This window comes from Tupaia chinensis, unplaced genomic scaffold, assembly GCF_000334495.1.
Source record: "Tupaia chinensis unplaced genomic scaffold, TupChi_1.0 Scaffold000098_1, whole genome shotgun sequence".
NCBI lineage: Eukaryota > Metazoa > Chordata > Mammalia > Scandentia > Tupaiidae > Tupaia > Tupaia belangeri.
The window spans coordinates 545,108-556,706 of NW_006159560.1; the positions used below are offsets into that span (position 1 = coordinate 545,108).

An 11,599-nucleotide genomic window follows, 5' to 3' on the forward strand; every position below is an offset into this window, starting at 1 on the left:
TATATATTTCTATTGTAATACACTACAAAGTTGAAAATAAGGAGAAAAACTACAAAATCGGATTTAAGACTTCTTACAAAAAAAGGAAGACCAACACTAAATAGGACAGAAAGGTAAACTTAGAATTTTATGACAGAACCCTGGACAAGTGTCAGAATGATTCAGAAAATGTCACCTACTTTTCCTGCTAAAGTGCTCAGAACCCCAGGGAATCCAGCTCTTTTGTCTTCTTCTGTCATGATTGTGAAAGCTGACGGGGGTGTCAGTCACCCCTGAGAGTGGCGCTTTGGGGAATAACATCACTGTGTCAGGCGGTGCCAACTGGTGCTCATGCTGTTGTCGTATTCTCCAAGGTCCTGTCAATCAGCAGCTGCACTTCTGAGAAGATTTTTAAAACCAAAAACCCAGTGGCAACTCTCCTTGCCCTAATAATCTAATAATGGGGTAGAGAAACAGCCAGAGACAAAGAGGCTGATGTTTCTTTCTTTGACCTTAGCCTTCTGGGTGCAAGGCTAGCTATTCCCCCTCGTTTTATCTTCGTCTTGTAAATCCCACTGCCGAAAAAACGTTCTCATTCTAGAATTATCTATTAAGCGGTATGGAAAATCTTACCAGGTGTCAAAGAACAATGCACAGAAGCACCGGCCATTCTCTCTTCCTTTAAAGGGCTAGCAACCATGTTCAGACTTAGGATGCATAAAGGTAAAATTAAGTTCATTTGGAATGGTGTATGCCAGCAAAATGCTGCTATTTGGAGACTGAGGCCACATGAGAGGCCCAGGTTGGAGTTCTGGTTTCTTTTTATTTTTAGAGGTTTTGGCTGTAGGGCGTGTATGTGTGTGTGTGAGAGAGAGAGACAGAGACAGTGAGAGGGAAAGTGAGAAATCACCCTCCAGGGGGGATGGCCACACTGCAATCTCTTCTCCTCCATCCTCCACCACGATCTTGGGCACACACGTACATGCGCCTGGCGTGGTTTTCGAACCACTGGGTCTAGGACTCAAACCCTGGTTGGAGTCCATTGACATAACCACCATACTATCTGCTGAGTTCACCAACCCAGAGTTCAGGTTTCTGAACCAACCTAAACAGGCTAGGTGTGGTGGTATGCACCTGTAGTCCTTGCTATTTACGAAGCTGGAGTGGGAAGATCCCATTGTGAGACTATGTCAAAAAAATCTATCAGAAATAAATGAACAAACTTTTAAAAAAGGTAAAATACATTAAATATACCAGGTACTGTGGGATAAATGCACACGGAATGATACAGATATTACATACTAAAGGAATTCAAAATAGATAAAGACCCATACTGAGGGATTATTTTGGAAAGTCTTCATTGAGAGGACGGGGTTTAAATGGAAGCTTCCACCATATCCAAATTCAACAACTGAACTAGAGGCAGATAGTGCAATAGAAAGAGAACTGTGTCAGACACATCTGCCCTCCAACTCCAGCTGTTACATCAAGCCTCCGTTCTCTCACACGTGAATTGTGCAAGGCTGTTAAAAGGATTTCAATATCAACACTTGGGAAAATGCCGATAACTAAATAGGCCACCAATGATAGTTTGCTTTGAGAAATCACCCTCCAGGGGGGATGGCCACACTGCAATCTCTTCTCCTCCATCCTCCACCACGATCTTGGGCACACACGTACATGCGCCTGGCGTGGTTTTCGAACCACTGGGTCTAGGACTCAAACCCTGGTTGGAGTCCATTGACATAACCACCATACTATCTGCTGAGTTCACCAACCCAGAGTTCAGGTTTCTGAACCAACCTAAACAGGCTAGGTGTGGTGGTATGCACCTGTAGTCCTTGCTATTTACGAAGCTGGAGTGGGAAGATCCCATTGTGAGACTATGTCAAAAAAATCTATCAGAAATAAATGAACAAACTTTTAAAAAAGGTAAAATACATTAAATATACCAGGTACTGTGGGATAAATGCACACGGAATGATACAGATATTACATACTAAAGGAATTCAAAATAGATAAAGACCCATACTGAGGGATTATTTTGGAAAGTCTTCATTGAGAGGACGGGGTTTAAATGGAAGCTTCCACCATATCCAAATTCAACAACTGAACTAGAGGCAGATAGTGCAATAGAAAGAGAACTGTGTCAGACACATCTGCCCTCCAACTCCAGCTGTTACATCAAGCCTCCGTTCTCTCACACGTGAATTGTGCAAGGCTGTTAAAAGGATTTCAATATCAACACTTGGGAAAATGCCGATAACTAAATAGGCCACCAATGATAGTTTGCTTTATTATTATTATTATTATTATTCCCTTGATGTGGGAAGGCATAGATAAAAATTTATTAAGAAAAATTATAGCCAGATTACAGAGACCTTGAAGATCAGACCAAGAGATTCAGACTTTGTTCTGTAGGTATATAATGGCTTTAAGCAGAGAAGGTCGTGGCGAAAGCAGTATTTGGGAAAGATTATTGCAGCAGTTATGCAACCTGGTTGAGAGGGGAGACTTGATCTAGGGAAGTTCATTAGGAGGTTAACGCAATGGTCTAAGCACAAAGCATTAATAAGGTCTAAAACTGGGGTTGTAGCCAAGGATAATTTATGCACTGATGAAGCTTGCATGGGGTCCTGCCAAGGTCCCAGAGAGAACTCTAGAAATACCCTCAAGAAAACATGTGGTTTTGTCAAATTTCCAGAGTAGATATGAATTGGTTAGGACCTCTGTCTCTTTCCACCCCTTCCTTTTTTCTATACAACTAAGAATTCTTTTGGTCTGAAGTGGCAGTTAGGAACATGGAGAATCAGACTAAGGAGGAGTTGAGTTGAAGAGAGATCTTGTTTGAGTTTGGTGAGGTGAGTTTATGTGGTTTCCAGTCACTTCTCTGGATAGTTCTTACTATCTTTTTTAAAAATGTATTTATTTTGTACTCATTCGCTGTATATCATTGCAGCATACGAAATAAGTTTTTCTATCTAGAATACACTGTATATTAATTAGCTCAGTCAAAGCTATCACCATACGTGTTATCTTCAACAAAGATTTTCATTTCTCGTTTCTTATATATTTTGCTTCTTTTTAAAAGACTGTCTTTACCTGGGACCAGCAGTTAGCGTAATGGCTATGTCTCTGGACTCCCACGTAGTTGACCGCGGTTTGCGTCCCGGACCTGGTGGCTTAAACTCATGCCAGGCGCGTGTGCGTGCGTGTCCAAGATCCCGAGAGGAGAATAGAGGAGAAGGGATTGCAGCGTGGCCATCCCCCCTGGGGGGTGATTTCTCGCTTTCTGTCTCTCTGTCTCTTTCTGTCTGGCGAGCATGCGCCCTATAGGGAAAACCTCTCAATAAATAAATAAATAAATAAATAAATAAATAAATAAATAAAGACTGTCTTTACCTATACAGAGACAGTTTCAGAAATACTCCTATGCCCCAGTGGCAATGTACATGAAGATGTAGGGCTATGGGTTCCACTACAGCATAGCAAGTCCCGGAGGCCCTGAGGGTCCACAGCGGTGAGGGGTACAGGAGAAACACGTTTTTAAATGAAAGGAGTGAGAAGGAGCAAGTATGTAAAAAAATTCTTGCACCCCTCAGATGTATAAAATTGATTTCATTCTCACTGATAGCTAATCAAAAAAGAAAAGAGATTTCTCTCCTACTAGGAATATATTCAATAATGCGATATATATGTATTATAACTATATGATAGTATTATAATTTAAAAATATCATACTTCATTTCTTTTTATATTAGAATTGTAAAAACTAGAGAACAATGTACTCGACATTACCAGTTATGAACAGTGAGGTACTCGACATTACCAGTTATGAACAGTGAGGCTGTTTCAAAGAAACACTTCTAAAGTATTAATAATCTTTTTAAAATATTTCAATCCAATAAGTTGGAGAAGAGACTGGGCTGTCTTCCTACTGTCTGTACAGAAAATATTACACACTCCTTGGCTTCTAAAGAAGAAATTAACTGTAACCCCCCCCCCCAAAATAATCAGGAAAAAGGTTGCAAAGCAGATACGGTGCTGGAATCCCACATGGCTAATTGTGGTTTGAGTCCCAGAACTGGTGGCTTGAAAATCACACTGGTGCATGTGCATGTGTACCCAAAGTCCCAGGAGGAGGAATGGAGGAGAAGGGATGGCCACATGGCCATCCCCTTTGGAGGGTGATTTCTCACTTTCCCTCTCAACATCTGTCTCTGTCTCTCTCCAGCAAGCGCTTGGACCCTATGGCAAATATCTAATAAAGATATTGAGATATACCAGGCAGTGGATTAATAAGAACACTGTGTTAGTTTTATGGATTTTGTATCATTTGTAGTGTTCATCAGCTATGAATCCTTTCCCTAGTCTATATAAAAATTAATTTCTGTGTTTAATTTTGTATTTACATCTTTTTTTGGTTGTTTTTTTTTTTTTTTCCTAAAAGAGAGCCCCCTGACCTTGGTTCTACCCTCTGATTATGACAATGAAAATAAAACCAAAGAAAAAATAAATAAACAAAACCATGCCGACATTCAAGAGGCCGCAAAACATCTCAGTGAGTCATATTTGTTACGTAGGAACTGTGAAGAGGGAAGAAGCCTAACATGGGTAACTGAAGTAACCAAGACTTCACTTGAATTTGGTTGTTAGATATTTTACGCTGACTCGATGAGGTAAAGTAGAAATGTCAATATGGTTCTGGAGCTTGAGAAAGAATTTGAACAGTCGAGTTTGAACTCAAGACTGTTGAAAATAGCATATTCCCTAGATGACCTTGAAATATGGCTGAAAAGAGCAAGCTAGCTCCAATAGTCTTTTTTTTCCTCTCTCCGTGGTCTCTGCGTGGCATTTTCAAAGTGCAAAGTCATAATTCTGTGGGCCGCTCATAGGTAGTATGTGAACAGAAATCCTCCCTGACAAGTATATGTGGGAAACTGTGGGTCAAAGAAAATTGGACTCGTTTTGCATACAATTTCTCAGCCCTTTTGATATGCTGATTTGCATTATTAATCTTCCAAAGAAGACTATTTTGTTGACTATGAAAACTACTCCTGGGGTCAGCAGATTGCATAGTGGTTATGTTGCTGGATTCCCACATGGCCAACCATAGTTCAAGTCCCAGACTCAGTGGCTTGAAAATCATGTTAGGCATGTGTGCGTGCACACCCAACATCCTAAGAGGAGAATGGAGGAGAATGAATTACAGCATGGCCACCTCTGAGGAGCGGTGATTTCTCACTTTCCCTCTTACTGTCTTTGTCTCTGTCTCTCTCTCTCTCTCCCCTGTGAACACACATGCCCTAAAGCAAAAAGCCTCTTAAAAAAAGGAAAAAGAAAAAGAAGAGGAAAACTACTCCTACTCCTCTTTGGTTGCCAGACCTTTTAGAAAATTGTTCTGGAACTAGCAGTTAGTGTAATGGGTATGTCACTGGACTCCCATGTAGTTGAACACGGTTCAAGTCCCGGACCCGGTGGCTTCAACTCATGTCAGGCACATGTGCATGCGTGCCCAAGATCCCAAAAGGAGAATAATAGAGGAGAAGGGATTGTGGCATGGCCATCCCCCCTGGGGGTTGATTTCTCGCTTTCTGTCTCTCTGTCTCTGTCTTTCTAGCGAGCGCACGTGCCCTATAGCGAAAACCTCTAAAAAAAAAAGAAAGAAAGAAAGAAAAAAAGAAAGAAAGAAAGAACGAACGAAAGAAAGAAAGAAAGAAAATTGTTCTAATGATTCAAGCTTGGAGGAGTTAAATCAAGTAGAAAATAAACAGAAATGAACACCAGATACCCTCGAAGTTGCTGCCACTCTCTACCCTGCATTCTCTCTCTCTCACCTGCAGCAAGGTCCAGACTACTTTCCTCTCTTAACATTATCCCCCCATCACTTCACCAGAACCTAGTCTTTAAACTGGACAAAGTCATCTTTCTGATATGCACACCAGGTTATATCACCATCCTATTATTTACTCTTACTCTATTACTTTGGGGGAAAAGTACAGCCCTCCACACAGTGAATGGACATTGGAGGTCCCTTCCCAAGCTATTGCTAAGAAGCCTTTCTATATGGCATCCATGAGAGCTGCTTACTTCTCCCATCACAGTTGATAGTTCTGTCCCTCTAGATTTAAGGACTTATGACTGTCGTGTTTTCTGTTATGTGACCCTTAGAAGCACAAGTGTCAGCCACGATAAATATGACAGATGCACAAGATGAACCAAGATGCAAGAATGCTAATAGTATTCAAGTTCGGATGTCTCTGTGAACGAGCTCCACCCCTGCCCTTGGGCTCTGTAGATAGTGCCCTGTGTTTATAATAAAAATCATCTTCTCACTTGCATTGGTTGAGATGTGCTTCTGGCCCTTGCAACCAAGAGTCCCCATGAATACAAATGGTTTACAAGAGCTTTCAAGAGCTGGACGCTACTTAACTGTCCAGGCTCATCCCTGGCTACTTCCTACCTCACCTTCCATGTCCAGACAATACCACAAGCATGTTAGGCCCCACATCATCAAATCCTTCTTTGCACATGATCTTGCATTTTTCTGTTCATCCTTTCAGTCTCTGTCAAGATGCATCCTCCTTACAGAGATCTTCCTTGACTTCCGAATGTGGTTCATGTGCCCCTCACCATGGTTGTCCTCCTGTGAGAAGACTTTTCTCACTGGAAATCATTCCCTGTTCATTGCCGCCACTGTGTATTTCTTTACCTCAAACATCTTCTGCAAAAGAAGGAAGCATGCGTATCTTATTGGTTGTTCAACTTTCAGTGCCTAACACATGTAGGACACATAGTAGGCTCTGTTAGTATTTGTTGAATGAACCAATAAATTAGTCACTCAATTGACATGCACAAAATAGCAATAGAGTATGAAGGGTCGACAGGTAGCGTAAGGTGCTGGATTCTCACATGGCTGACCATGGTTCAAGTTCGGAACCTGGTGACTTGCTTTCTCACTTTTCCTTTCTCTCTTTCTCTGGTTAAATTAAGTAATACTAATACTAACAAATGGAATTAAATGCATAAATAATTCTTTTTAAAAAAATAGGATGCACACCCATGAAGCTACTCCCATCTTAAAAGTAGAGCACTGCACAAACTGAGAACCCCGATGTGTTCTGCTCCGTTCCTTCATTTTGCTACCCGTGACCCCTGGAAGTCACCACTATTCCAAATTTGTTTCCTTTTTCTCATCTGTTGGCTTGCTTTTTAGTTAAAGTAACACCACATAAGTAGACAACTCTAAATGATAAAAACATGTTGCTTATTTTGAGCTATTTTGAAGTCTATACAAAGAGTGGCATTCTATGAGTATGCTGCAGCCTGCCTCCTGGATGGCATGCAGTATTTCTTCATCCACGTAGTATGCGTAGTGGTAGTTCATTGTTTTCACTGCTGGGTGGTATTGCATTGAATAAACGTAGCACAATTGATTCATTCACTTTGTTCCCATTTTTCCAACAACTCATTATGCCATCAGGAAGGGAGCTTAAGTCCCTCTTTGAATCTGAGTGGGCTTGTGACCACATCTACCCATAGAGCCTGGCAGAAATGACACTGTGTGACTTCTGAGGCTGGGCCATAGGTCATATAATGAAGCAGTTTCCATGTTGTTTACACTCATGCTTGGAGCTCAGAGCCACCATGTCAAACATCCAATTATCCTGTACCCTCTAATCTGAAGGAAGCCAAGCTACATGGAAAAGCCTGGTGTGTGCATACTGGTAGGCGGTGGAAGTCCTCAAGTCAGTGCAGCTCAGGTATCAGACACACTAGTAGGAAGAGCCTGCGGCTGATTCCAGGCCCCATCCATTGTATCACCCCTAGTTTCTGAGTCTTCCCGGTCGAAATAGTAGACATCTTGGGAAAAAGACCTGCCAGCTCGTTTTGAGGAAACCTAAGTTCCTAATCCATGGACACAATAAAATGAGTAAATGAGTGTTATTTTATAACCAAGTTCTGGGGTAGTTTGTTATAGAATTATAATAACCCAAAGAAACTCTTTAATAGTTATCCCTCTTCTGGGCCCCATATCTGCCTGGGAAAAATACTTCTGTTTCCTTCAAGACTTTTTCAATTCTAATCAACCAATGTCCTTTTTTCTTTTTTTTTTTTTTCTGATATCCATCAGAACTCCTTCTAACCAGATCAGCTCATAATTCTTTATTAAAATATTATTAAAAATTACTTACTAAAAGCCTTTCTCTGCCCCCACAAATTTATAGAACTCTCGGCGTACTACTCAAGCAGAACCTGTAACCACGTGTTGTCACTTATTACAACACTCAGCTTCTCTAAGAATTTCTTTACCTTCGGTAAATTTGTCTGAGCAGTGTTTGTCACAGTGTATGGTCCACAGGTCACCTGCATCAGAAGCACCCAGGTCCTTATTTAAATTTTATCTAACTTTATTTATTTGTTCATTTATTAATTTGACCAAAGAGAGAGAAAGTGAGGAAGCAATTCGCCAGGTCCAGGACTCGAATCATGGTCGCCCATGTGGAAGTCCAGCGCCTTTAACCACCACACCACTTGCCAGCCCGAGGTCCTTATTTAAAATATAAACTCTGGACAGCACCCCAGACATGCCGAAGCAGGATCTCTACATCTGCAGCAAGTACCCCAGGGGCACCTTACGCATTTTAGAGTGTGGCAATTGCCAAGTCTCCAGACAATGACCGGGGATGCAGGGAATGTAGAACTTGTAAACTTGAGAGAGGAGATCTGGAAGAACTCACAAATTGTTTTCTTTTTGCCAGCGAAAGTAATTAAGACCCCAATATTTTGCAAGGTGTCTTCAAAGAGTTGGTGAAAAATGAATATTATGAAAAAGAAACTATGCATAGATTTCAAAAGTTTTGCACCAAAATTAACTCATACGTTACTTCAGGTTTTCCATGAACTTTTTAAAGTCCTCTTGTTTGTCTTCAGCCCTACTTTTTTTTTCCCCCAGGCACTATAAAATTATAAACCCAAAGTTACACAGCAGATGCTCAGGAAATATAGCAAGTTGTGAACTTAAGATGACTAGGTAAACGCTTAGAGGAGATCATGTAGAATATACTGTGCAGAAACCATTATAAAAAGAGGTTCTGGGCAGTCAGCAGAGGAGCCCGAGGTTAGAGAGGACCCAGAGGCACTTTACTGTCTTCACTGAAGTTGAGGATCCCAAACTGCAGAGTACCAGAATCTTACATTTGGAGAACCAAAACCACACTGCAAGCAAGCATCATCAACGTGACCACCAGCAGCGCCAGCAGCAACCACCACTGCCACCAACACCTCCAAAAGGACAACAGGCCAGAGGCCAAAACGAATGCCTGACTTGACCTGGAGAATCTTAGGGAACCAGGAGAGAGAAGACCTTTATCGGTGTAGTCATCTCTTTGTGAGCAATCTTCCTTCTGATGTCACTGAAGAAATAGGTGAGGAAACTAAGAAGTGTGGGAAGGGAGGCAAAGTCTTTATTCACAAGGACAAAGACCTGGGCTTTATCTGCTTGGAAACGCGAACCCTAGTGGACATTGCTGATGCAGAAACTGGACAGTGTGCCGCTCCATGAGAAGCAGGTGCGTGTGCACTTCGCCTGCCACAGCGCATCTTCTACAGCCCCAAACCCTGCCTCAGTATGTGTCCAACAAACTGGGGAAGAAGCCTTTCCTGTATTTGGCCAGGTGGAGAGAGCTGTAGTCATTGTGAGTGATACAGAAAGGCCCTCAGGGAAAGGCATTAGCTGTAGTCATTGTGAGTGATACAGAAAGGCCTTGAAGGAAAGGCATTGCTAAGTTCTCAGGGAAGCCAGCTGCTTGGAAAGTTCTAGAAGGATGCAATGAAGGCTTTTTTCTGCTTACCACATTTCCTTGGCCTGTGACTGTGAGCCCATGGACCAGTTAGATGATAAACAGGGACTTCCAGAGAAGCTGACTATAAAGAACCAGCAATTGTGAGAGCAGATGCCCAGGTTTCACACCCAGTTCATTTGAGTATGAGCATGCCCCACACTAGAAGATACTCACCGGGATGGAGAAGCAATAACAGGACCAAGTGGACGCAATATCAAGGAAGCTCATGAGAAAATGGAGATGGAGGCTGCCCGCCATGAGCACCAGGTCATGCTAATAAAGCAGGATTCGATGAGGTGCCAAAAAGAGCTTCAAAGGATGGCGAGATGCATAGCTGCAACTGGAATGCAACTGGAGCTTTGACAGGAGGAGGAACGCCGGCTCCCTGAGGAAGAAATACAGTGGCAACAGGAAGAAATGGTGCAGCGACAGCGGGAAGGATTCAAGGGCATCTTCTTGGTGGGAGAGAACAGGAGACACGAATGAGCGAGATGGCTATGGCAGTGCTAGGGGTATAAACAACAGAGGTGCCACACTCCAGCTCCTGTGCCAGCTGGTACCCTAGCTCCTCCCAGTCCACCACTATAATGCCAGATGGAACCTTGGGATTGACCCCACCAACAACTGAACGCTTTGACCAACCTCCGCAAGGGGAGGAATTGGGGCAATTGGTGGAACCTCTTCTGCTTTCAACCTTGCAACTCCTGGAGCTGAATTTGCTCCAAACCAGCATGGCCTGTACTAATAAAGTTGCAGTGTCTAGCTTCCTAAAACTCTTAAAAGAAGGACTCTTTGGGGACTAGCCAGAATTCTACCCTAGACAAATGTTAGGAACTCTTCCCCATAGTTAGACCTTCCCTGCCTGTACTACTCCAGGGCGTGTGCTGGAGGCAGAGAGCAGGGGAGGGGTGGTATCTAACAGGTCTGTTCTGTGTGCTGCATTGTGTAATCAGTTTCTGTGCAGTGCATTCCTTAATCTCAAATGTGATTGAATGTCTAGGGAACCGTGGCTAAATGAATCCAGCCAAAGCCCCCTGGATCTTCCTCGTTCCATGTTTTGCCCATCATGTTTCATTTGCTTTCTCATCATAACATGCCCTAACCCCAGTGATACTGCCCTATATGCCACAAACACCAAACATCCCCCACTGACCCAGCTCCATTCACTTCCCGGTGAGAATTCAGGCAAACGTCCACAGAGGCCACAGACGTACATACAGTCTGTTACATCCCATATATTACCCTTTTGTGTCCTAAGGAAGACATGTTCTCTTAGAGATTTTCATTGTAGTATATCTTTTTTTTTTGGAGAGGTTTTCACTATAGGGCGCATGCACTCGCCAGACAGACAGAGAGAGACATAGAGACAGAAAGCGAGACATCACCCCCAGGGGGAATGCCCACACCGCATTCCCTTCTCCTCCATTCTCCTCTCAGGATCTTGGGCACGCATGCACACGCACCTGGCGTGAGTTTTAAGCCACTGGGTCTGGGACATGAACCACGGTCGACTATGTGGGAGTCCAGCGACATAGCCATTATGCTAACTGCTGGTTCCCTGTTGTAGTATATCTTTTTTAAAATCTTGTATTAACTTGCCTCTATCTTTTTCTTGGGTAAAGACGACCCGGAAGAGTCTCTGACATTGCTGTTTGCAGCCTTTCTCGATAGGCCTGGTATGATCTTGAGAAGGGAGCTGCCGTGTGCTGCACCTCTGACAGCTTTTCGTCTTGCCTATGTTAGGTAGCTACTCTGTGCATTTCTTACCAGTGTCC

General features: G+C 42.8%; 1 pseudogene; it reads left to right on the forward strand.

The window, feature by feature from the left end:
- Positions 1–10,342, forward strand: part of LOC102501467 (non-POU domain-containing octamer-binding protein-like) — a 106,740-nt pseudogene extending 96,398 nt beyond the window's left edge.
- The last annotated feature ends 1,257 nt before the right edge of the window (positions 10,343–11,599 follow it).